This window comes from Anolis sagrei, chromosome 1 (genome assembly GCF_037176765.1).
Source record: "Anolis sagrei isolate rAnoSag1 chromosome 1, rAnoSag1.mat, whole genome shotgun sequence".
Classification (NCBI taxonomy): Eukaryota; Metazoa; Chordata; class Lepidosauria; order Squamata; family Dactyloidae; genus Anolis; species Anolis sagrei.
This window is the reverse complement of record NC_090021.1, coordinates 241,698,227-241,722,247: the sequence shown is the minus strand read 5'-3', so window position 1 is coordinate 241,722,247 and position 24,021 is coordinate 241,698,227. Positions and strand designations below refer to the sequence as shown.

At 38.7% G+C, this 24,021-nt stretch overlaps 1 protein-coding gene across 3 annotated transcripts in view; it reads right to left on the bottom strand.

Moving 5' to 3' along the window:
• TSPAN4 (tetraspanin 4) overlaps positions 1-24,021 on the bottom strand; it is a 753,539-nt gene that overhangs the window by 462,033 nt on the left and 267,485 nt on the right. The window contains exon 1 of one of the 3 annotated variants that reach the window (XM_060769125.2): positions 16,028-16,046. The exons of the other annotated variants lie outside the window; for them this stretch is intronic. The gene's annotated coding sequence lies outside the window, so the exon portion shown is untranslated. Of the gene's footprint in view, positions 1-16,027; positions 16,047-24,021 lie in introns of those variants that run through there. 3 annotated transcript variants of the gene reach the window in all.

Here is a 24,021-nt window from a genome sequence, read left to right as displayed (position 1 = left end):
CTTCAGTCATGCCTACAAAAATATTAAGACTGCAGAACTTCCTCTCTATAGCAATTTTCAAAATATCATTAATTACACTGAGCTTAATGGAAGCCATAATGTAATTAGTAGTGATTGCTGCTCACCAGTATACTTTGGTAGGGACATTTTGAGTTGTAACTTGATCAATTGCCTAATGAATTTTTCAAAACCTAATTACAAAACTATTAAGAATCCAAACACAAAACCTCCAGCCAAAACTACAGAGTTTTCACCACTAGAGAGTAATCAGGATAGAATAATCAGACCTACATTAAATGCGCTTGATAAAATGCTGAGACTCCCATATTTCAACAGACATCATTAAAATTTATTACAGTGAACAGAAATCTCAATAAAAGCAAGAATCCTGTTGTGCCAAACTATTGAGTACAATAAAATAACATCATAATCTTTTAAGAATCCCATGGATGACCTTCAATGATATGAGTTAGTAATCCCCATTTCATTATTAAGCAAATTAGGTGAGATTGTATTTAAGAACAGATTGGTTAAAAATGGATAAACATGACATGTTGGAAAGTGTCAACTGGGATTTTTGCTAGGGGAAATCCATAGATCAGAAACAGATTGAAGGCCAGGAAGTGGATTGTACAGCCTAAAGGCTTTTCCACAATCGGTTTAAAGATTCCTCACAGTAACCCCCCCCCCCCCCCCAGCAAGCTGCTGCTATCTCAAACTGGTGTGTGCTGATGTCCATAAGCATTTCAGTTTCAGTTGCCCTTGACCAAGTTCGGATGTAAGGTTAAACAATAATGCAGTGTCATATGGGTGAGCCTGCTTCCCTGCATTCTTCTTCAGTGTAGCTACAAGATGCTTGTTTCCATTTTCAAAGTGCTCAGAAGTGCTTGCTTTCATTTTCAAGGATATGCTTGTTGTGACATCCATATCCCCAAACTGTAGCTAAACTAAGCAAGAGCACCTTTCCAAGATTGAACAAATTCAAGGTCTCTCCCACCATCAACTATGGTCATACCTTTCCGATGCTTCCATTAGAAATACACAATCAGTGCCATTTCTGCCATCATCCAAATCTCAGTATTTTTACTAGGAAGTATGGTACATGGGAAGCTAAACACCTTCATTGTCTGACAGTGGTTCTCAACTTTCCTAATCCTGTGACCACTTAACACAGTTCCTCATGTTGTGGTGACCCCCAATCATAAAATTATTTTAATTGCTACTTCATAACTGTAATTTTGCTCCTGTTGTGAAGCATAATGTAAATATCTGATATGCAGGCTGTATTTTCATTCACTGGACCAAATCTGGCACAAATACCCAATATGTCCAAATTTGAATACTGGTGGGGTTGAGGTAGCTGATTTTGTCATTTGGGAGTTGTAGTTGCTGGGATTTATAGTTCACCTACATTCAACGAGCATTCTGAACTCCACCAATGATGGATTTGAGTGAAACTTGGCACACAGAACTCCCAGTACCAACAGAAAATACTGGAAGGGTTTGGTGGGCATTGATCTTGAGTTTTGGGGCACTGTGGACTCAATGACAGATCTGGACCAAACTTGGCACGGATACTCAATATGCCCAAATGTGAACACTGGTGGAGTTTGGGGAAAATAAATCTTGAGATTTAGGAGTTTTAGTTGCTGGGATTTTTAGTTCACCTACAATCAGAGTATTCTGAACCCCACCAACGATACAATTGGGCCAAAGTTCCCACACAGAACCTCCATGACCAACAGAAAATACTGTGTTTTCTGATAGTCTTTGGCAACCCCTCTGGCACCCCCTCACGACCCCCACAGGGGTCCCGACCCCCAGGTTGAGAAATGCCTTGCTAGAAGAACCGTTCTTTTATGAAATGAAGTGTGCATCCTCTATGTGTCATATACCCCAATTAAATCACTCATAGCAGCAATCCATTGGGAGAAGTACGCAGGAAAGGTCAATTAGACCACATGTGATGCATTGTCTGTATTCCTACTTCTGGTTTCAACTATTACTTATATAATGAGATAGGATCTTAAAACATGATTTGGAATTCCTTGTTTAGGGAATTTCAAAGGCTACATTTAAATGACTGTATGCCAGATTAATAAGGAAGCTCTTTAATATAATAGCAATAATAATAATTAATATAATAAATATAATATAGACCGCCCTGTTTCCCTGAGGGGACTCGGTGCGGTTTACACACGAAAAAAGCCACACATTCACTGCTCAAATATAAAAAAGTTATTAATCTGCTATTCCCAGTAATGTCTCTTTTTCTTAATGTTTTTCATTTGATATCTCGGTGCATTTAGTGTAGAGACTGAATGTGTAAATCAGTACCCGTCCAGAAGTGCTCCGCAACTACTGAGCAGCCTTTTGAGCTACAAACATCAGCAAAATCCGACCATTGTGCACAGCATTACTCTTGAAATCGTCCTTTCACTTAATCTTTTTCTTAAACTTGGCAATGAAAATGTAAACCAGCGGCAATAGGAAAAGGAATTTTGGATTTTGTGACATGGATTCTCCCGGCTTGGCTTGGTTTTTACGGGCACGTTAATCTATTAATTTATTGTTAAATTTTACTGATGATGTACAATGTTTTAAAATGATTTTATTGTGAATTGAATTTTTATAGTATTTATGCTGTTAGCATCCTCTAATGTGAGGCCACGCTGAGTCCCCCTTGTGGGAGGGTGGGATATAAATATTTAAAATAAATAAATAAACCAGTGACTTGCGATACTAGCAACCCATTATAGTGAATGCACAGCAACAGTCATGGATTCTAGTCTGCCAAGTACTTCATAGTTCTCCTCCTCTAAAATGGGGGAGGGGGTGAACAGGCAACTGGACGTGATCTGACTTGCTGAGTCAAATTGTAAGGGCCTGATGTAAAACCCCTCTAACCCCTAGCTGCAGACTTAATGGTGCTAGAATCACTCTGAGATAAAATTCCTTGGTGCAGGATTGGCTGTTATTGCTATGCATACAACTTTACAGGCATCAGAACAGCAAGAAAGTCCACAAATGCCTCAAATTCTGGTACTCTGTAGCCCATTTAGCTGTTCTTCTCTGTTGTGTGTTATAACAAGCAGGGTTCTCAATGTGCAGAGTAAGGCAGGCAAAAAAAACTGAGCAACAATCAGTGCAATCAGAAGAACATGGCAGTAAGAATATTATGATTAGAAAAATAAGCACTTGTCATGGCTCACTAGCTGAGCAGTCACTGGTTACTGGTGCAGAAATACTAAACCTGCCCCTTAAGCACATAGTCCTTCTCTCCAGAGGCATGCTGCAATCACACAGAATATTTAAGAAGCACTACATCAACTTTCCATATATTTTTCTATCAAACAAAGATGCCAAGGTATCATTAGAACGAGATACAAGCTGGAAAGTTCATTATTCAAAATGTGCCATTAGTCAGACACACAAAAACCCGTACTATCTGCATCTTTGAAAAACACAAACTGGAAGAATTTGATAACATGGCCCACTGGAGTGTAACGCTAATAGTGTGCATCTGACCTCCAGCTAATTGACTGGCAAATCATTAAATATCCAGCTCCCGGAAATGTCTTCTCTGTTTTCCTATCACCTTTACCAGCACAACATCTATTGATTCCAGAGTTGGATTTTACAGGCTACTAAAAAAAAGGAAGACACCACTTTGAAATTTATGAGACGCTTAGGGAAGCAACCAAGTGCCACCTTTTCTTCGTTCTTTCCACATGCCGCAGGCATAAATTCGGTTCACAGCTTGTTCCTGCACTTGAAACAGTTGTGTCTATCTCACACTAATATATTTGCCTTGCTTCCTGCTTCAGGACTATTCAACAGGACTATTTCTTCTCTGATTTGGAAAAGGAAAGTATTTTGTGCATAACTTGAATGAAAACCACTGGGAAAGAAGTGACTGCATGAATACATAAAAGTATTGTTACAAACTGCTCATTTTCTGAAGTGACAAAAAGTTCCAGAGACAACAGTTAACAAGTCTAACTCTATATGGGAGAAATAATGACAGGAAACAGAATTCCCAAACCTGACATATTCCAAAATCCAGAATTCCCAAACCCGAAATACTCCAAAATCCAAAACTGTCCTCATGGGTCACTGAGACTGTGACACCTTTGTTTTCCAATGGTTTAATATACACAAACCATTCCATGTAAAGAACATTTTAAATAATGTGCATAAAATTATCTTTGGGTTCTGTGTATAAGATTTAAATAAAACATACATGAATTTCATGTGTACACATGTGTTTAATCTTCAAAATAGTTTCATTATGCATGTATATGCAAATATAGATTTCCAAAAAACAAATACAAAACACTTGTCGTCCAAAGTATTTCAGAGAAGGGACATATTTTACAGTCTCACAACTAACAAAATCTACTTGACCCAGATATTTCCCTGAGTGGTAATTCAGGCAACATAAAAGATGACTTTACCAAAACTAAGGAAATGGGGCCACAGAAGTGAAATCCCCAGGGCTTAGACCTTGTTACAGCTTCTTGTTATATGCTGCCTTGTTATGGCTTGTTATAGCTAGCTGGTATATGGTGCCAATTTCAGGACCCATAGAGTAGAATTATAATTAGCTGTGAATGTTGACGTGCTGTTAATTTATAGGATTAAGCCAGTCCATTCTACTTGGACAAACACAGCTGTTTGGGTTTCTTAATTATGAACAGTTTCTTAATTATGAACAGTGATACCTTAAGTATCAAAAAAGAAGACCAGCATTATATGGATAGAAGTGAGAACCCTGTCAGGTGTAACCCATCATCATAGTGAAGCTTTGTCAAATCGATGGTAGGTACCCGTTTAAGAGTGTGTGGCCTTTAATTCCTAGCTCTTTTGACAAGCAGTAACCTTATCTTTTTAGCAGTTGATGATCAGATACAGAAACCAGACATGACTATAAAACCAGTCTCAGATCAGATAAGCAACGAGCAGTTACAGGACTGCTTCCTAACAGCTTTATCATACCACTACTTTCTATGTTGTTGCTAGAGTGAGTACCGTTCTCTGAAATGCTTGATAACAAGATATATGTAATATTTCTGGTAAGAATGCAATGCCAGTAAAATAAGATCTAGTGCCAATGTCACTATAAGAATGTGCCTAGACTATGTGAAATGATATCCTTCCAAGGAGAACATGTACGTATAAATTGAATCATTTTGCTTTAATAAATATATAGAAAGATTATACATCTGCCTCAGTATTCTTCTACCATTAGATATCTGGAAAAATGAGTTTCTTGTAGGCAGTGTTGATGAATATCTGCCTACTGAACTATATTGATATATGTCTGCCTACTGAACAATATTGATATATGCCTGCAATGACCACTACAGATGTATACCTGCCTACTGAAAGATATTGATGTATGCCTGCCTACTAAACAATACTCATGTATACCTGCCTATGGAACAAAACTGCTATTTAGAAGCTCTGGAGCTTGGTGGTAAACAAATGGCTTTTTAAAACCTTTATCCTTCACATGAGAGTTAGAGTGGTGGAAACCATACCAGTTCAGTCTGGAAATGTCTGCTATTTGGGGAGGAATGTGAAGTTTGACCTCCAAACTGAGATGGCAGTACAACTGTAGCTGGAGGGTGAATGGAGGATGGTGAGGTTGATGCGTGGTCAGGTCCCACCATAGATGCATCTGAAAACAAATTGTGTTGTCTTTTGGAGGGGATTTGGTGATTGTTGTTGTGTGCCTTCAAGTCATTTCTGAAACATGGTGACCTTGAAGCAACCCTATCAAAGGCTTTAATTGGCAAGGTTTGTTCAGAAGAGGTTTGTCATTAATGTTTGTATGCAAACCTTTGCCTACATACCATTAAACACATTCACAGATCAGCTTTTCACCTCCCCCTGCTCTTCCAGCTGCACTTCATAAAAGCACAGGTGGACAGTCAGAACAATGAGAACGTAAAGTCTATTTATATGTGAATATGCACATACATGGTGGGAATCCAAAAAGAAAGAAAGAAAGACCACAGTTACGGCTGATCAATTATTAACTGATATGGTGGCATCATGCAAACAGTAGAAACATCCCCTTGCACTTATGTAGTTCCTTAATGGGGTCCCATGTGACTTTCCAAACCGATTTCTGTTTGGATTAAAACAGGTATTTGGGGAAGTGGGGGGTCAAATCAGGGCAGGGATATAATGCAGTGGAACTGGAAAAAAGCCCTCCTGCAGATTTAACCACTGTTTCTTATAAAAGAAAAATGACAGTTTGGGGAGTCCACCTTCCCTGAACTAGAAATTAAATCTACCTTCTGCTTTTAAAATGAAGTAGTTAAGAAGTTAAATCTGACTGTCAGAGACAACAGAGCAAACTAAATGCCAACTAGCAAAAGAAGTTTTCAAAATCCTAGTAATCTGGGGATACGTGATCTGTTGTACCAGACAAATGAAACAGACTCCAGGTTCTTCATAGCTTTGACTTTCCCAAAGTACAGCAGGCTAAAAACTACAAAATCCATACACACACAAATATAGACATCTAAGAGGGAACCTCAAATTGAAAATGTAGTGAGCAATGGAAGCACACAAAACAACGAATCAATTCTCATTTAGCCAGTGGTAGAAAGAAAGAAAACGAGATTAATGTGCTTTGTATTAATCCAGATTCAGGGTCAAACTCAAAGATACTTTTTTTTTTTAGATTAAGACCCTAGACTAAGCAGGCTTTAACTCTTTGTCTTCCATTGTGCCTATAATTTTTCTACTGAATAAGTGAACAAATTGAGTGGTGATAGACTTTTTCTCAATACAAATTGGGATTCTGCCCTTCCTTATGAATTTGAACAACAACAGAGGCAAAGATTTAAAGCTCCCAAGCTCCTATCTTAAGATCTCAATGTAATGCTAAGCCCCCTGCCTGGCTCCTCTGAAAGCTATAAAAATTCTGCAGCTGCTAACATCTTTTAGAAGATTGTATTGTGTGTCCTTCTGTTAGAGGCCAAGGTAGCAGATTAGGAAAATTGGAACACTATTCTTCTTCTTCTTCTTCTTCTTCTTCTTCTTCTTCTTCTTCTTCTTCTTCCTCTTCCTCTTCCTCTTCTTCCTCTTCCTCCTCTTCCTCCTCTTCCTCCTCTTCCTCTTCCTATTATTTTTATACCCCACTTTATCTCTCCCAAAAGGGGGCTCAAAGCGGCTTAACATAAAAGCATCAGCATTACCATTTCAAATGTACAAATATATCAACATTAAAACAGGATTAAATATAAACAGTGTTTTAAAAATTCCCAGTTAAAACCCATTTTAAAAAGTTAAAAAAACAGCACCCCCTGAACTGATATTTTAAAACTTCATCTTTAAAAGCCTGTCAAAACAAAAAGGTCTTAGCCTGCCACTGGAAGGACACTGGGGAGGGAACCACTCTAGCTTCCCTGGTCAAAGTGTTCCAGTGTCATGGGGCAGCCACCGAGAAGGCCCGCTCTCTCATTCCCACCAACCGAGCTTGAGATGGAGATGGGACTGAGAGAAGGGCCTCTCTTGAAGATCTCAGGACCAGGGCAGGTTTGTAGAAGGGGATGCGGTCAGCCAAATAGCCTTGACCTGAACCATCTAGGACTTTATAGGTCATAACCAGCACTTTAAATTGTGCCCAAAAACAGACTGGCAGCCAGTGGAGGTGCTGTAACATGGGGGACGTCTGCTCCTGTGGCTAGCCCCAGTGAACAACCTTGCTGCACCTCTTTGGACCAGCTGAAGTGTCTGAGCACTCTTCAGAGGCAGCCTCACATACAACGCATTACAGTAATCCAGACAAGAAGTAACTAAGGCATGTACAGGCGCAGTTTGTGCACAAGTTTTAATTGTGCAAAATCTCTCCTGGCCACCGCTGATATCTGGGTCTCCAGGTACAATGCCAAGTCCACGAGGACCCCCAAACTGCAAAGCTGTGTCTGCAGGGGGAGTGCGACCCCATCCAGCACAGGCTGAATCATTTTTTCCTGGTCTGCCTTCCAACTGACCAGTACCAGAGATATCTCTGTCTTGTCTGGATTGCAATTTGTTTGGCTTCATCTAGTCCATTACTGATGACAGACTACTGGTTTCAGGTCAGGACAGCTTCCTTGGCATTAGGTGGAAAGGAGTAGTAGAGGGTGGCACCATCCTCCAAAACTCCAGATGACCACTCTCAGCAGTTTCATATATCTGTTATACAGCATGGGGGACAAAATGGAGTCCTGAGTTACCAAACAGATCAGTGGCTGGCGGTTTGAACAGGAGGCCCCCAGCACCACATTCTGCGTATGACCCTTCAGGAAAGATCGGAGCCACTGTAAGACAGTGCCTTCCAGTCCCATCCCAGCAAGATGAACCAGAAGGATACCATCCACTGAGATATCCAGGAGAACCGACAGGGACACCCTCTCCCATCTAGCTCTCTTTATAGGTCTTTCACCAAGGTGACCAAAGGTGTTCAGATTAGTTGACAAATGGCTAAAGATTCTCAAGTTGACAAATGGCAAAGGACTCTCAATCCCCCATTCAGAGGTGAGGAATCACATCTGGCTCAGTGCACTGAACCAGATACAAACATGTTAAACACAGGCAATCACTACAAAACATTTCTAATGTGCACACTTCATATTGATTTCCATTCATTTGGAAACTGATCTCAAGGTCTTGGCTATTGAATACTGCTCTGTAGAAAGTTAACAGCAGTGACAGCAATAGAGCACTGATACTGGAAGACAAGATAGCCGTGTTTTTCAAATAATTCAGAAAACACCAAAGAGACACTGATGCTGTCAATTCCAAGTATCTTCTTCAATTAAAAGGGTCAAGCTAGAACTGACCGGACCCCTATCATTAAAACACAGTCTTAAACACACAATTTCTAGAAAGTATGCCCCACTAAACACAGAGGCCCTTTCTGCCATGCAAAGACTGCACTGATGCAACAGCAATGCAAAATACTACTGTTAACTCGAATTGACATTGCTATAACGTAGAAAAAAGAATGAACAAGAAAGCTGCTGGAGGGAACAACGGTAAGTGTAAACAAAGCCATTAGAAACATAATCTGCAGCAAACTGCCAAAACATGATTAATTATTGAAATGTGTATAAAAACAGTAATTTTAACAATAGTTCTCTGGAGAATGTGATACAGATTACAGAAGATATTTTGCTAGAAGCTGCCCCCTCCCACACACGCATACCTCAAACTCTACTGTATATAAATGTGATTGCCATGCAGTCGCAGTCAGGGTTGACATTTTTATGGCCCTGTCTCCTCTACTTTAAACAGGACCCAAATATACAAAAATGGAAGAGGTTCAATGGTTACTATTGTTTATCTTTATGTGCTAGGAAAATGCAATGTCTTCTTTGTGCTAGGCTACTTTCAGACCTATGGCAACTATAAGACAATCATGGGTTTTTCTTGTCAAGAGTAGGTTTATCTTTCCTATGGAGCTGAGAGAATGTGACTTCTTCAAGATCTCCTGGTGGGTTTTCATGGCAGAGTGGGGATTAAAACCTCAGTCTCTCCCAGAGTCGTGCTAAACACACAAAACAGCAGAGCCTGTAGCAGTTTGGTTTAGCCCAAGTCTATAGGGAAGGGCAAGATTCTGCACTCTTCTTTCTCTCCACAGTGCTGAGTTAACTGAGCACATATTACTTATTGAATTAAGCTTGCAGCAACTGAAGTAAACTGAGAACTAAAGGAGAATCTGGGACATTTTTGACACAGTTGAAAAAGTGAAATGACAGGGGATTAGTTGCCAAATCAGGACAATCAAAAGATAGGAAATCATTCTGTAATTGGCATTTCTTTTGCATGCCAGTTTGCAGCTACAAAACAATGCTATTTCATTAGGATTGTAACAGTGGAACATCTTCAGTGCTTGGCTCTTCTAGTAACAACAGCTATAAATGTTCAGCTGCTCAAGGAATTTCGATCAGTTTATAGTCCTGCCTTTAGGAGGGCAAAGGAAGTTATTCATTTGGCTGGAATTAAAATCTAAAGAAGGGATGCCTAAAATAACTCCAGTTAGCATGCCAAAGATTTAAGCAAAAGTCAGCTATCTACTTCATACAGTAGCACTAGTCAGTAGCACAAGGCTATCCAGTAAAGGCTATCCAGTAAAGGCTTTATATTTTCATACCTGCCTCTACAACTACTCTAGCCTATGCATGCCAGTGGATGATCAAATTTCTATATTACCAATTTAGCCAGTTTACTACATTCCATTGAACTAATTCACCCTGTCTGATCAAGAGCTGTCCGTTCACCTAAATCTTTGAACAGTTATAATAGCACATTAGACAATGTGAAACAGTATCACATAAACAAGCAATACTGCAGCCATTATAATAAAACTGTCATATTTATCTTCACTTAAAATGCAAAATACCTGAACTTGTGCCAGAAATCTGGCTCCGATCTAACTGCATATTTCTTACAAACTTTTCCTATTGGTTTAAATTGTGGCCAATAATGGTATACATTTAGGAGAAGAGGAAAAATACTCAGTCTGCAGAACTTTAGGTGAACGTAACCATAACAGCTGCAAAATGTGAGGAATAGTGATAAGATTCAAAATGTGGAAGGTTGGTGGTAACCACAGCGCTGAAAAACAACTGCAAAAAGTATTTGCTTTCTTAGCAATCTTTTCTTAACAAGATCTATTCAAAATACTTTTGAATCCCACAGAACTCAAGTTCTTGTTCTCAAGAGGTGAAAGGTGATGATAGTGGTGGCAGCCTTTGTAGAGAAATGGCTTTGTATATTCCAACCCTGATTGCTACAGAGTTTTTCTCAGCACATTACAGCATTACAAATGTTGCTTTGACTGCAAATCTATTTTACCAATATATCTTTTTCAATCCTAACTTGTAGCTTATTTCACAAAGAAAGAAAGAAATGAAAAAGGTATTTTATACTAAAAAAATCAAAGATCCTGTTGTTGGATTGATACAATGCAGACATAAATCTCATGTTTTTATCCCACTGGTCATTACCCACACTTAGCAAAGAAAGCCAGGGAAAATCTAAAGCAAAGGAATGCATATTTCTCACAGAACATCAGTCTGAACATAAGTTCTTCAAGTAAACACAAAAGCTGTGAAGAATATGTAAAAGAAATATAGACACGATTCACAAAAGGAGACATGGACTGTGATAATGTGTAGAAATGTGTGTCCAAACTGTTGCCAATTGCAATAGACTCATTCAGTCAAGGGAATTTACTTGCATGTTGACTCATTCAACAATTAACTGAATACATCCACTGTAGTTGGGACTAACCAATGGGAAGCCAGCCAGGGATCAATAATATAAAGACTGGAGATTTTGCACAAGGATGGTAAGGTGACAGTTTTGACAGTGCAGTGTATTTGGCTGTTCCAGTGTGCCTTCAATGAATGAACGAACAATAATTCCCTGACCTGACCAATTCCTGCAAAAATGCCCCCAGAAGCATTTTATTACCTGTTAGTGCAATCGAACCCTACCTTATCTTCTGGATCCCCTGTCCAGATACATTACACTGCTGTCTCACCCAAGGTTTTAATTTTAAAACATTTTTAATCTATTGGAACTGGCCCTGCCCACTGTAATCAATTTCTATGTTTTAAATGTTGCAACTTTATTTTGTTTGATGTGTTATTTATAATGGTTTTTGTATTGTATTTTATTTCTTGATATTTTTTACTGTGTTCTGTGTATATTGATGTATTGTATTGCCATGCTTGGCATCATGTAAGCCACCCCGAGTCCCTTTGGAGAGATGGTGGCGGGGTATAAATAAAGTTGTTTATTATTATTATTATTATTATTATTATTATTATTATTTGTTATTTCTGACTTACAGAAGCCCTAAGGGAAACCTATTACATAATTTTCTTGATAATATTTGTTCAAAGGCAGATTACTTTAGCCCTCCTATTAGGCTGAAAGATTGCAACTTGCTTTGAATGCGATTTTCCTGCTTCTTGGCAGGGGGTTGGACTGGATGGCCCACGAGGTCTCTTCCAAGTCAAGGATTCTCTGATTCTAAGGTTAATCGATATGATTACCCACTATGGCTGAGTGGGGATTCAAATTCTGATCTCCGGTGACCTAATAAAACATTTAAACCAATACACCATTACCCAGGCTGGAAAGCAATGGGTTTTTAAACAGGCATTTGGTGATGAACATATTACACAGAAGGGGCTTTTTTCATTGACTTGTGTGGTAGACTTTTAATCCTTACAGGGTTCTACTGTATAATGTTATCAATCTATTTTATGTTGTTTTAAATATTGATGTTCAAATGTGACAGCTAATTTATTTAATTTCTTGTCGTTGTAATTTTGGTTCCATCTTATTTAAATCTGGGTTAAACCATCTTGAGCCCCATATTAGAAGAAAGTATCAATAAATCAAATCTTTTTTTTAAAGCATTTTACAAGTTAGATAAGAAGAAATGAGAAAACTGGATTACATACAGAGGTTTAATCATACATAAAGATGATAAATTCAGATTTAAAACTCAAGAAGAACTGAAGGATGCAGGACTTCACCTACAGTAGTACAGATATAGGCAACTGAAAGAAAGATTTGCAGTAGACAATAAAAATATGGGATTTTAAAAAGAAACAAACAATGTCACTCAATGAGCAAAATATCAAAATCCAGGATTCCCCGTTTACATTTTAGCACTCTAATCCATTTTCACTTGCCGTCTAATACTTCACATCTCAGGCTCCTGAAAGACTTCCCTTCAAAGCATTAACTACAGTACACAGCGAATGTCAAGAATGTTAACTTCATTTTCTTCCATTTTGTTTTATATTCCCCTTAGGAAAAAGAAGGGAGACAATCCTTGTCTGGAACCAGCAGCTTCTCTTTATTATAGTGCTGTGATCCTTTGCTCCCCCTTTACCCTCCATATGTCTTTACTGAGACTTGGCTGACAGACTGAAATAAATTGAGGACAAATTCAGAGATTATAAGGAATAACACAGACATGTGCAAGGTCTCCTCTGGATGAAATTATTTTCTATCACTATTATGGGCTTGCTTGCTAATAGACAGACATCCACCATAAGAATTCCAATGCAGAGCCATGGAAACATAGTAAATCTCAAGAATTAAGGGATCATTGGTCTATTGGATAATTCAATTAAAATCTGTGCTTATTTGCTCGAAACAATGGAACATTTATTACCAAAAGGGATGGCTTTCGAAATGGGAGACATTTCATAGACCCAACGCTTTATTACAGTCCATTCAGTAATAAAAATCTCTAAACGTTTTGGGTAAACTTGTTTCTTGTTTTTCTAGATTTTGCATCACTCTGATCTTACAAATAGGAAGTAGTATGGGCACAAAATCCAACATGCAGCACAACCCAAAGGGCAGTAGGTCTTAATCTGAAAATGAATTTGACAGTGTTTCGTAGGTGTTACTCTCTAATGTGTATAGGAATTGCAGTCCAGCATAGATAATCTCTTTTCCAAATTATGTGGCGCTAGATCAGGCATGGGCGAACTTTGGCCCTCCAGGTGTTTTGTACTTCAACTTGTACAATTCCTAACAGCCTACCAACTGTTAGGTATTATGGAAGTTGAAGTTCAAAATTCCTAGAGGGCTGAAGTTTACCCATGCCTCCTACATTCCAATATAGCATTGCTTTCAGGTATTCAGCTGAGCCTCCAAATGTAATTTTAAAAGTTTGGGTCTTATTACTTTCAAGAGCATCTTTGTATTAATTACTCAAAGCTAAAATTGTGATTTTTTTCATAGGCACTTGTGAACACATAAATGGTAAAAATAATGGCTATCAAGCAGAACAAGTGAAGGTTTTCAAGTACACAGTAGTATCATCAACGCAGTTTCTGGAAACCTATATTTTCTGTTAAACTATTACAAGCATAGCTTTCCATTAGCCCTATTTAATTTCCTCTGGATTATACAGAGGGGCAGATGGAAACCTGGAGAACAGAGCGATACTTGGAATAAAAATTAAATTGGGGCAGACTTTGGGAGGGGGACAGCACTCAGATATTGGAGAATCTACAAAAATACATCTTTAATCTTTCACTAACTCTGTCTCAAGATACTCCACAAACTATATGGAGTACAGAGGTAAGATTCACCTCACCTCTGTTAAAATCCAGAAATGGTCAATTGTGTGTATAGATAGGCGTACACCAACTCTCAAATCACCAGTTGACTCATGGCGACCCCATGCATTTCAGAGATTTCCTAGGCAATGAATATGCAGAGGGATATGCTGTCTCCTAAAATACAGTTTATAGAACATATTGCTCCTTGGCAGTTTCCCTTCCCAGTACTAACCAGACCTGTCCCTGCTTAGCTTCAAATATCAGATGCTGAATGGGGGATATCACACAAGACAGCATTGGTAGGCTAGACAGAATTGGTCTTTCAATATGGTATACTGCTTTCAGGTATGACCATTATTAGCAGGTGTTTTTCTGCTTTGTTTTTAAGACTCTTCTCCTCTCTCAGGAGGACATTAAAATGCTCAAGATTTCAAACAATTCCAGGTACATTGATAGCAGATGTTCAAGAATTCTGAAGTAGATATTATTATTATTATTATTATTATTATTATTAATAATAATAATAATAATTTTCTTACTTCTCCCTATGGATCAAGGCAGGGAACAACAGATTAAAATATTGGAATGAACTGACAAATAACACAATTAAAAGATGAACTCCAATTAAAATACACAATCAATTAAAAGAGCTTTAACATCAGTAAAAAAAATCGTATGTATTAAATACAATAAAAGCATAATTTTAAAACTTAATTTAAAAACCATCTGGAGAAGTCTGTGAGAAGAAATTGATCTTTAACGCTGTTTTAAATTCATACAACGTATCCAACTGTCAAATATCTTCCATGTTGTGTGTGTTCCTTGGGTACAATACTGAGTAATTTGTTTAATACTGAACCTTTTTGTATTAGTGTCCTTTCTCTGTATTTTTTCTTTAGGAGGACTGTACAGCATATTGTATTGTCTAATATGTTTACTATGTACAAAAATACTGCCCCCACAACAACAGATGGGGGGATCATTATAAACACCTTCTGAGGAGTTAAGGTTATTATATATTTTTCACAATATAATTGTTCATACAATATCATTTATACTTTTATGCAAGGTACATTTGTTGTATTTTTTCATCAAGCTACATTGTGATGACCAATATTTGTTTGTTTGCTTTTGTTTACTCATAAGCAATTGAGTGGGACAAAGAAATACATCCTGGCAACAAAACATATGTGTGCTGCATCTTCTCCTAGTAAAACAGAGCTGCATAAAGATGTACAGTATTCCATTAATCGGCAATTACAGACTGGCAGGGATTGTCATCCTCATAAAGAACTCATTCAGCAGAACTAAATAAACTATCAACATTCTTCACACTGCTGGCTACAAATGAAATCCATATAAATGAAGTTAAAACATGGCATTTAATAGGGACAGTGAGCATTCTCCAGTCCTTGGGCATCGTTTCCCAGTAGAGTCACCTTCACTTGTCCTCTGAAGCTCAAGGAAAAGTCATCAAGGAGGCCTTCCCCAGATTCAACAGCTGGACCCTAACATGTAACACATCCCTGACCTCATTTATTGGTGCTCCCTGTCATGTATTTCCAAGCATTGGGGCCTAACATAAGGATCCCAGATGGAGATCAGCTTTCAAATCCAACTTCCTATGGCTAAGCGCTGACCTTTTAATTGTCATCCCAAATGAGGGCAGATTTTACCACTCCATTTCAAGCAAAGCTTCAGATGTTGTTGGCTTGGTAGCTCTCTACAGCAAAATAAATTAACATTCCATGTTCACCACTAGCGTTTTTAACTTTATTTGTACTTTTATATTTCACACTGGTCTTGCTGGACAAAGTTTATAAGCAACTTCCAGAAAGTAAACCTACAAATATTCATACGAATCCACACAAAGAATATAACTCTGCCCCCCCCCCCTCCAAATAATCCTCAACAGTAAATACCTTTATATCTCTTCTGCCTCCCTTCTCCCCCATTCTCAGCCATCTGCTCCTCCGCATATCTGATTAGAGTTATTAAAGGACTGAAAGCGGCCTTTAGCAGCTGCAAACAAGGAAGAAATTCAACAAGTAAAGCTTTTCCCAGAAATGGGATACAGTGATATAAAAGGCTTTCGCTGCTGAAGTTCTGCCTTTCTGCATTTCTCAAATCACACAAGCTCTTCAAAAAAAATTAAGCCATATATACGTTGAATGATCTAAAGTAAGTTAAATTAAATCCGTTAACATATCTGTATATTTCTTTGCTTCCATTCCCCCTCCACTCCTGTTCAAAAACAGTGGAAGTATCATTCTTTGGGGCTTTTTTCCTCCAAACTGTACAATTTCCTCAGAAAATGGCTAGACCCTGAATGCTGAGAGAAAAGGCATCAGTTGCATCTCCCAAGCGACAACCCAGCTATTCCAATTCATCATCCCCAATAAGCCTTTTTGATCTGTCAAATGCTGACCTTGCCACATGCTAATATGTACAGGTAATCATGTTTCCCCATCCCACAAGTAGAACTGGGGAGGGGGGAGTGTGACATGCAGAATCTGGGTCTCAAACAGGAATGTGAGATTAGGATGATTTATCATGAGAAAGAGCTGATATTACTGTAGGAGTTTGTTCTCTTACATGTACTGTTTACATTATGTATGAAATTTCAAGTAAAGCCATGAATGATGGATGCAGACTCTTGCATTACAATGAATTCCCAGTGTTCCTTGTCAGTCTCCACTGAGCGTTAAAAAATCCATTGCAATATTTCCCAATATCATTTCAGTATTAAAAGAAGTACAAGAGCAAGAACATACACACACATACATAGGTTTTCTTGCTCAGATGTCAGACCAGCATGAATTGTAGGACTATACCTAAATAAGAACAGATATGTATTCTAGACACTATGTATATACTTTATTCCTGGCTAGGAGGACTGATCACCTTAGGCATTTAGAAGCAGATATATTAAAAACCACTGGGATGTTCCCCTGAATCTCTTGGGAGGCTGGTACCTCAAACCCATGATAGACAGCTGTAATCTTCTATATCATACTTACTTTCAGCGGGAATGTCTGTTGCTGTCTGTAAAACAGTCTTTCTAGTGAAGGATGGAGGCAGTAATAGAGTAACTCATTTAAAAATTGAATATGTCTCCTTTACAACCAAGATTAAAAACAGAAAACAACAGTGAGTTTAAAATTATTCTAGCTACTGTTCTAGTAAATATGATTTGGAGACTGATATTTGAACCGGTGAAATAAAAACATTTTAAATTAAAAGGCTTGCCTGTGACTGACCAAGCTCAGTAATTCTTTCTGACATTCAATTAAAAGAGGGTTTTAAACAGCCATAACTACTTAAAATAATCTGGACCAGTTTGGGTAACAAATATATTATTTCTCTCTCTGAAGCATAGGACAAAAACAGTTTTAGGCTGAAATCAAAATTTGCTGCAGAAGGGATATTTCCTGTCCTACTATTCGTTCTTAGTCCTGCATCCAGTGTGCTTGGTGCTTGTCAATAGGGCCATACAGTAGAGCTCAACACTGGGTGGTTTGCTGATCTGTATATTGGGCTCTTGGTATCCACTGGGGCTTAGTTCCAGGGCAGCCTGATGACACCAAAATCCACTGATGTTGAAATCCCATTATATACAAGGTTGTAGTAAAACTGTGTCCCTTATACAATATGCCAAAATCAATATTTACTCTGTCTGGGTTGTTGTCGGGTTTTTGGGCTGTATGGCCATGTTCTAGAAGCATTCTCTCCTGATATTTCACCTGCATCTATGGTCATGAAAGGCTATGGTCATGAAAGCCTTTGACAATACATTTACTCTGTCTGTCTGTCTTCAACCTGTGGATGGTTCAATCCATGAAAGCAGAATCCATTAATATTGGGGACCAGCTGTATATGCTTTCAAGAGATAGAGAGGTTTTATTATAGAAATCTACAGCAAAGTGGTTACCAGTATGTACTCACTGGACATCTTTTTGATACATATCTATTTTTATATGCTCACAGCACAATTTAACCAGAGCACCATTTAAATGCATGTGTAAACTTCACATTTACATAGCTTTTTTTTTAACTGTATGACCCTCACATACAATATCTCTGTTACTTCCAGTTAAGCTGGCAAATTATTATTATTATTGTCATCATTATCATCTTATATCATTAGAACATACAAAAAGTCTACATTTGAAAAAACTACAGCATATAAAAACAATGTAAACCATAGGTTGTTGTAGGTTTTTTCGGGCTATATGGCCATGTTCTAGAGGCATTCTTTCCTGACGTTTCACCTGCATCTATGGTAAGCATCCTCAGAGGTAGTGAGGTCTGTTGGAACTAGCAAAATGGGTTTATATATCTGAGGAATGACCAGGGTGGGACAAAGAACTCGTCTGTTGGAGCTAGGTGTGAATGTTTCAGCTGACCATCTTGATTAGCATTTGATGGCCTGGCAGTTGTTTGCTGTGGCTTGTTAGTGCCTGGGGCAATCTTTTGTTGAGAGATTATTCTGTTTGGTTATTTGGGGTGCTGATTCAGAAAATTGTATTGGATAGACCACATCAGCTCTAGTTTCTAGTTTTCCGAATCAGCACCCCAAATAACCAAACCGAATCTAAAGTTGACCAAAAACTGATTTGTAACCCTTTTGGATCTAATGTTGGAAAGTGGTCCCTGATAAAAAAAAGAGTTGGGAACCACTGTGTTACATCAATCCAGGGTCTGGATAGTGAAGGAGAGGCCAGTACATTTCTGATGGCAGAAAATAAGGGCAGCAGACACTCTTCCATCTGCAATTAAGGGACCTAAGACCTGTGGCCAGAATATGGAGCATTCACTTTATTCATCTGATTGGAGTTGTGAAACCACTGGAAACAGTGATATGGCAGCATTCCCTCAAAGTTAGGATGGGGAAAAGTCACCCATGGCTTATAATCAGCCCAGAGGCTACTTTACACCCCCTTCCCATCATTCTCCAATTATTTGACTTACATACAGATACATGTATATAGATATTTAAACTATTGTTGCCCATAAGAGCAATTTTGCCACATTTTGGGTCCAATGTAGAGATTCTCAAAGTGCAAGAGAAGACTTTTTCAATATGAAACAACATTTAGACATAAAAAAACACGAAATAAACATTTTTAACACAGGAGACTTGTAGGTTGGCATCAGTGTACAAAAGATTGTGGAGAGGGAGGAAAACTTTGGGGAGAATATTTCAGAGTTAGGAATTCCATAGGAGCAGTTTTTAGAGGCATATGCCACAAACCCCCACAGTCACACACTGCCACCTTAAACCATGAAGAGTGTGGTCCAGAGGAGCATCGATGTAGAGTCATTGCTCATTTGGGCTGTGAAGGCCTTGCTCAATGTTCTCACAATAGCTTCCAACCAGGGATACAGTGATTTTCCCATGCAGTTCTTTGCAGTTCTTCTTGCTAAATAAATGTGTTTAAATCCTATTTTTGCATCACATCTGTATGTCTTATAGCCGCAGCATTCATATTCAAAGGGAATTGTATTTTTTCCTACAACAAGGTCTTAGAAGACTTTCTTGCATAGAAGATGGAAACAGAATGTCTTTCTGAGATGCCAGGCTTTCAGAGAATTTTCCAAGTGGCTCTCTACATTCACTAATATTTCAGCTCACTTGAATGCATCTTGTTACATGCCTATCAGCAATCTTTCTAGGGTCAGATTAACCCCACTGTAAGTAAGCTTTAAGTACATTTATATTCACCCTCTTCTCTCCTTGTTCTTTTTAATCTTTCCTTTCCTTTCTTCTTTCTCTTCTGTTTAAAATTGCAAGGTACTTAGGAAACAGGACCTGTTTGACGTGCCATGCAAATATGTGGTGCAATACAAAATTCATAGCTGATAAAATGAAATATCAGAGCCAGCATAGTGTAGTGCTTTGTGTGCTGAATGCTGGGAAGCTAGGATTCAAATTCCTGAACCACTATGGACACCCACTGAGTGACCTTGGGCAAGCTCATGTTCTCCAAGCCCCAGAAGAAAACAATGATAAACTCCACCACTGTAAGTTGGAAACAACTTGGAGGCACACAACAATACAACTGAAGCTTCATCTTCAAATAAAACCTTTCCACTACAAGGTAGTCCTCTAACATAAAAAGCAATATGCCCCCTCAAAGTTTGGAATATCAGCAACAACATAAAGATTTCAAATACTTTTTACTGACTATACTTTCACAGATCTTCCTCTACATTCAGTTTTCTAGAACACATGCCCTCAGTGCTGAATTAATACACTTAACCCACACTAACCAACTGATCTAAGTGGCATCTAACACTCAATAGTTGGGGACAGAATCAAAGCAGAAGTTCATGCTGCTGATCAGAGAGAACCACTAATGTATATTATGCCCAAAAGATACAAACAGTCAAACAATTTAAGGCAAGGCAAAACTGCACACCCATTTATTCTGATCCAGCAAAGGACACTACACTGCAGAGCATTTTGTCCAAGCAGTCACTGGATTCTCATCAGTCTTAAATTATGGTAAACACATAAAATTACAGCAATTCTAAACATTTTCAGGAACATATATCTTTTTAAAATTTATGCACATTTAGTACTAAGTAATCTATTTTTAAAATAAGAAAACCACATAGCTTTTACTATATGGAAGCATTTTCTACATGTTAACCCTCAGCAGTAAGCCTTGCAGGTGAGCTGCAAAAAATATGGTGGCATTTAATCACACTGTGTACTTCATTTCACCACTCATAAAGAGCCAGTGCTGTCATCTTGGTTCTCACTTGGTTTGGTCAGAGGCAGCTCAAATTTCTAAACTCTCACATGAAACAGGAAAAGCACCACAGGCTCACTTGCTCTGGAACTTTTACTTTGCTCACTGTAAACCATGCTGCCAACATTGCGTCTGCAGAGAACTGTCCAGATGAGCTGTTTCAGGTGGTCAGAGGACTTTTGAATCCTAATTCTTCAAATAGGATCCCCGACTAGTCGGCAGCTCAATGTGAATTTTTTGCTCGGTACTTTGCAGATAAAGTCGCTCAGATTCTCTCCGAGTTAGACGCAAATTTGAATACGGTTTCTATGGATGTGACTCGGGCACCTGCTTGTCCAGTTTTGATTCACAGCTTGGGCGTTCTCCTGAACTTATAACTGACCCTGGAGGCCCAGGTGTAGGTGGTGGCCAGGGGTTACTTTGCACAATTAAAACTTGTATGCCAGCTGCACATGTATATTAAGAAGTCTGATCTGGTCAAGGTGGTCAATGCCCTTGTCACATCCAGACCAGATTACTGTAATGTAGGGCTACCCATGTAGGGCTACCCTTGAAGACCACTGGAAGCTCCAGCTGATTCAAAAATCTGCGGCCAGACTGCTCACTGGAGTGCAGGGAACAATCGACCTGCCTGATGTGGCAGCTCCACTGGCTACCAGTTTGCTTCTTGGAGCAATTCAAGGTGTTGGTTTTAACCTTTAAAGCCCTGAACAGTTCAGGCCCAACCTATCTACAGTATCCAACCACATCTCTTGATATGAGCCTGCTCAAGCACTATGGTCTGATGGAGAGGCCACTATCTCAGCTATGGCTGATGGGAACGAAAGAGAGGGCCTTCTCGATGGTGGCTCCTCAGCTCTGGAATGCCCTCCCTAAGGAAATCAGAGTGGCTCATCCCTATTGTCGTTCAGAAAGAAAATAAACATTTTCTCTGGAATGAAGCCTTTGAGGAAGACGATGACTAACTGTGTGAAATGGCAATGGATTTTTATTATCACAATGAGATGGAATTAGTTTTAAATATTATTGGCTTTAATGTTTTACCATGTACTGTCGTTTTAATTTTTGTATATGTTATTGCTATGTATTTTGAGTTGCTATCATCTTATGTTTGAACAGCATCGAATTGTTACTGATTCTTAGCCGCTCTGAGTCTCTCTATGAAATAGAGAAGGTGGGATATAAGACAACCCAGCACACATAAGAGGGTTGGTTGGGAATGCTTGGAGTGACAAATCAACAACATCTGGAGTGTTATACAACGACCACTTCAGCTGTCAATCCATAATTTGTAGCTGCTTTCTGTCAGCTAAACCTGCACCCACTAAAACAGCAGTGGGCAACTGGCAGGGATGCGGTCAGACAATAGGTCTTCTAGGGCACTTGAAGGGGTGCTGCACCTCTTGGAGTCTGAGGAGGAGTAGTTGGGCATTTGCTTCCTCAATGCATTCTAGGATACAGGGATACAGATTCATTGCATTTTTGGTCCTCTCTGCGATGTCTCAAATCCAGAAAATGGTTTGTCTCCCAACAGAAAGTAATGGAAGTTCTTGGCCACTTTCTGTAGGAAAAATAGAATTTGCTGAGGGACCAAACACATGCTGAAATTGTCTCCCACAAATATTCAGATATTGTCAGGGCATCTGATGACAAAAACAAGTTTAACACATTTCAGTCTCCCAAGTGCCACCAAAATGGCCCTGGAGAAAATACTTTTCTCATCCCTGACACAAAGATTACTCAAAGGCTTTCCAACATTAGTCAAGCCTCACTGCCGCCTCAAGCTGACATCAGTCCACAGTATGAGTTGAAATGGCATCACACTCTAATATACACATGATGACTTTGGCAGGTATTTACTGTGCTGTTTCAAGTATGTTCCTGTGTAATTTTAGACAATCATTTTCCCCTATGATGGAACTTTTGCATTTCAAGAGTGAAACCCATGGGACAAAAACAAATCAAAAGGAAACCAATATACTTTCATCCCCCTGTCAAACTCTTCCAAAATAGGTCAGCCCCATGCCAATTGCATTATGAGTCAGACTATCTCTTTTCCTGAATTGGAATGTGCAGTCCAGACCAGATTTCTTTCAGAGAGGTACAATGACATCGGGAAAAGTTTTTTGTCTTTTAAAAATGTAAACATTGCAACTAAAGACAATGGGTTCACTTTGTTCTGAATAAACAATGCATAAAATATTTAAGGCACAGATTTTCAACACGGAGAATTTTTCTTTTATGGCCCACATCTCATATTACTTTCATGTGTCTATCACAGTGTTACCTATGCACACAGAGAACTAATGAAACGTCTAAACTATGGAGTGTGTGGATATATAAATGAGCTCCTACGGCCTTTCCATGCACAACTGAATAACTACAACAAACTGATTTTTAGAACTGCCAGGGTTTGTTTCTTTCATTTATTTTCTGCTTTGAAAACAATGACATTTTACTCCTTGAAGCAAAAGAATTAAAAATGAAATCAAGAGGAAAGGAACTTCATAACAACAGGGAGTATTTCAGAAAGTTTTGGATGGAAACCATGACTGAGATGAAGAATCTGTTGTGTTTAGGGCTACACACATATTTATTTACTTATTCATCCATTCATTCATTTAAAAAAACTCATATGCTACCTTTCTAGAGTATACTTATCATTTGAGGTGGCTAACATAAATTAAAAATAGTAAATAATATAAATGACCTGGTGTGGTGCAGTGGTTTGAGCATTAGACTGACTCTGGAGATCAGGGCTCACGTCCTCACTCAGCCATGGAAATCCACTGGATGACCTTGGGCAAGTTGCTTTCTCACAGCCTCAGATAAAGCCAAAGGCAAATCCACACTGAACAATTCTTGTGAAGAAAACTCCATCATAAATGAGGATCATAGTAATTCAAAAACAACTTGACAGTAATAAATACTATAAAATACAATTATGTTACAAAATACTAAAATAAAGGGAAAGGTAAGTGTTACCCCTGACATTAAGTCTAGTCATGTCTGACTCTGGGGAGTGGTGCTTATCTCCATTTCTAAGTCGAAGGGCCGACTTAGAAATGGAGATAGATGCCTAAAAGGTCATGTGGCCAACATGACTGCATGGAGTGCCGCTACCTTCCCACAGAAGCAATATCTATTGATCTACTCAC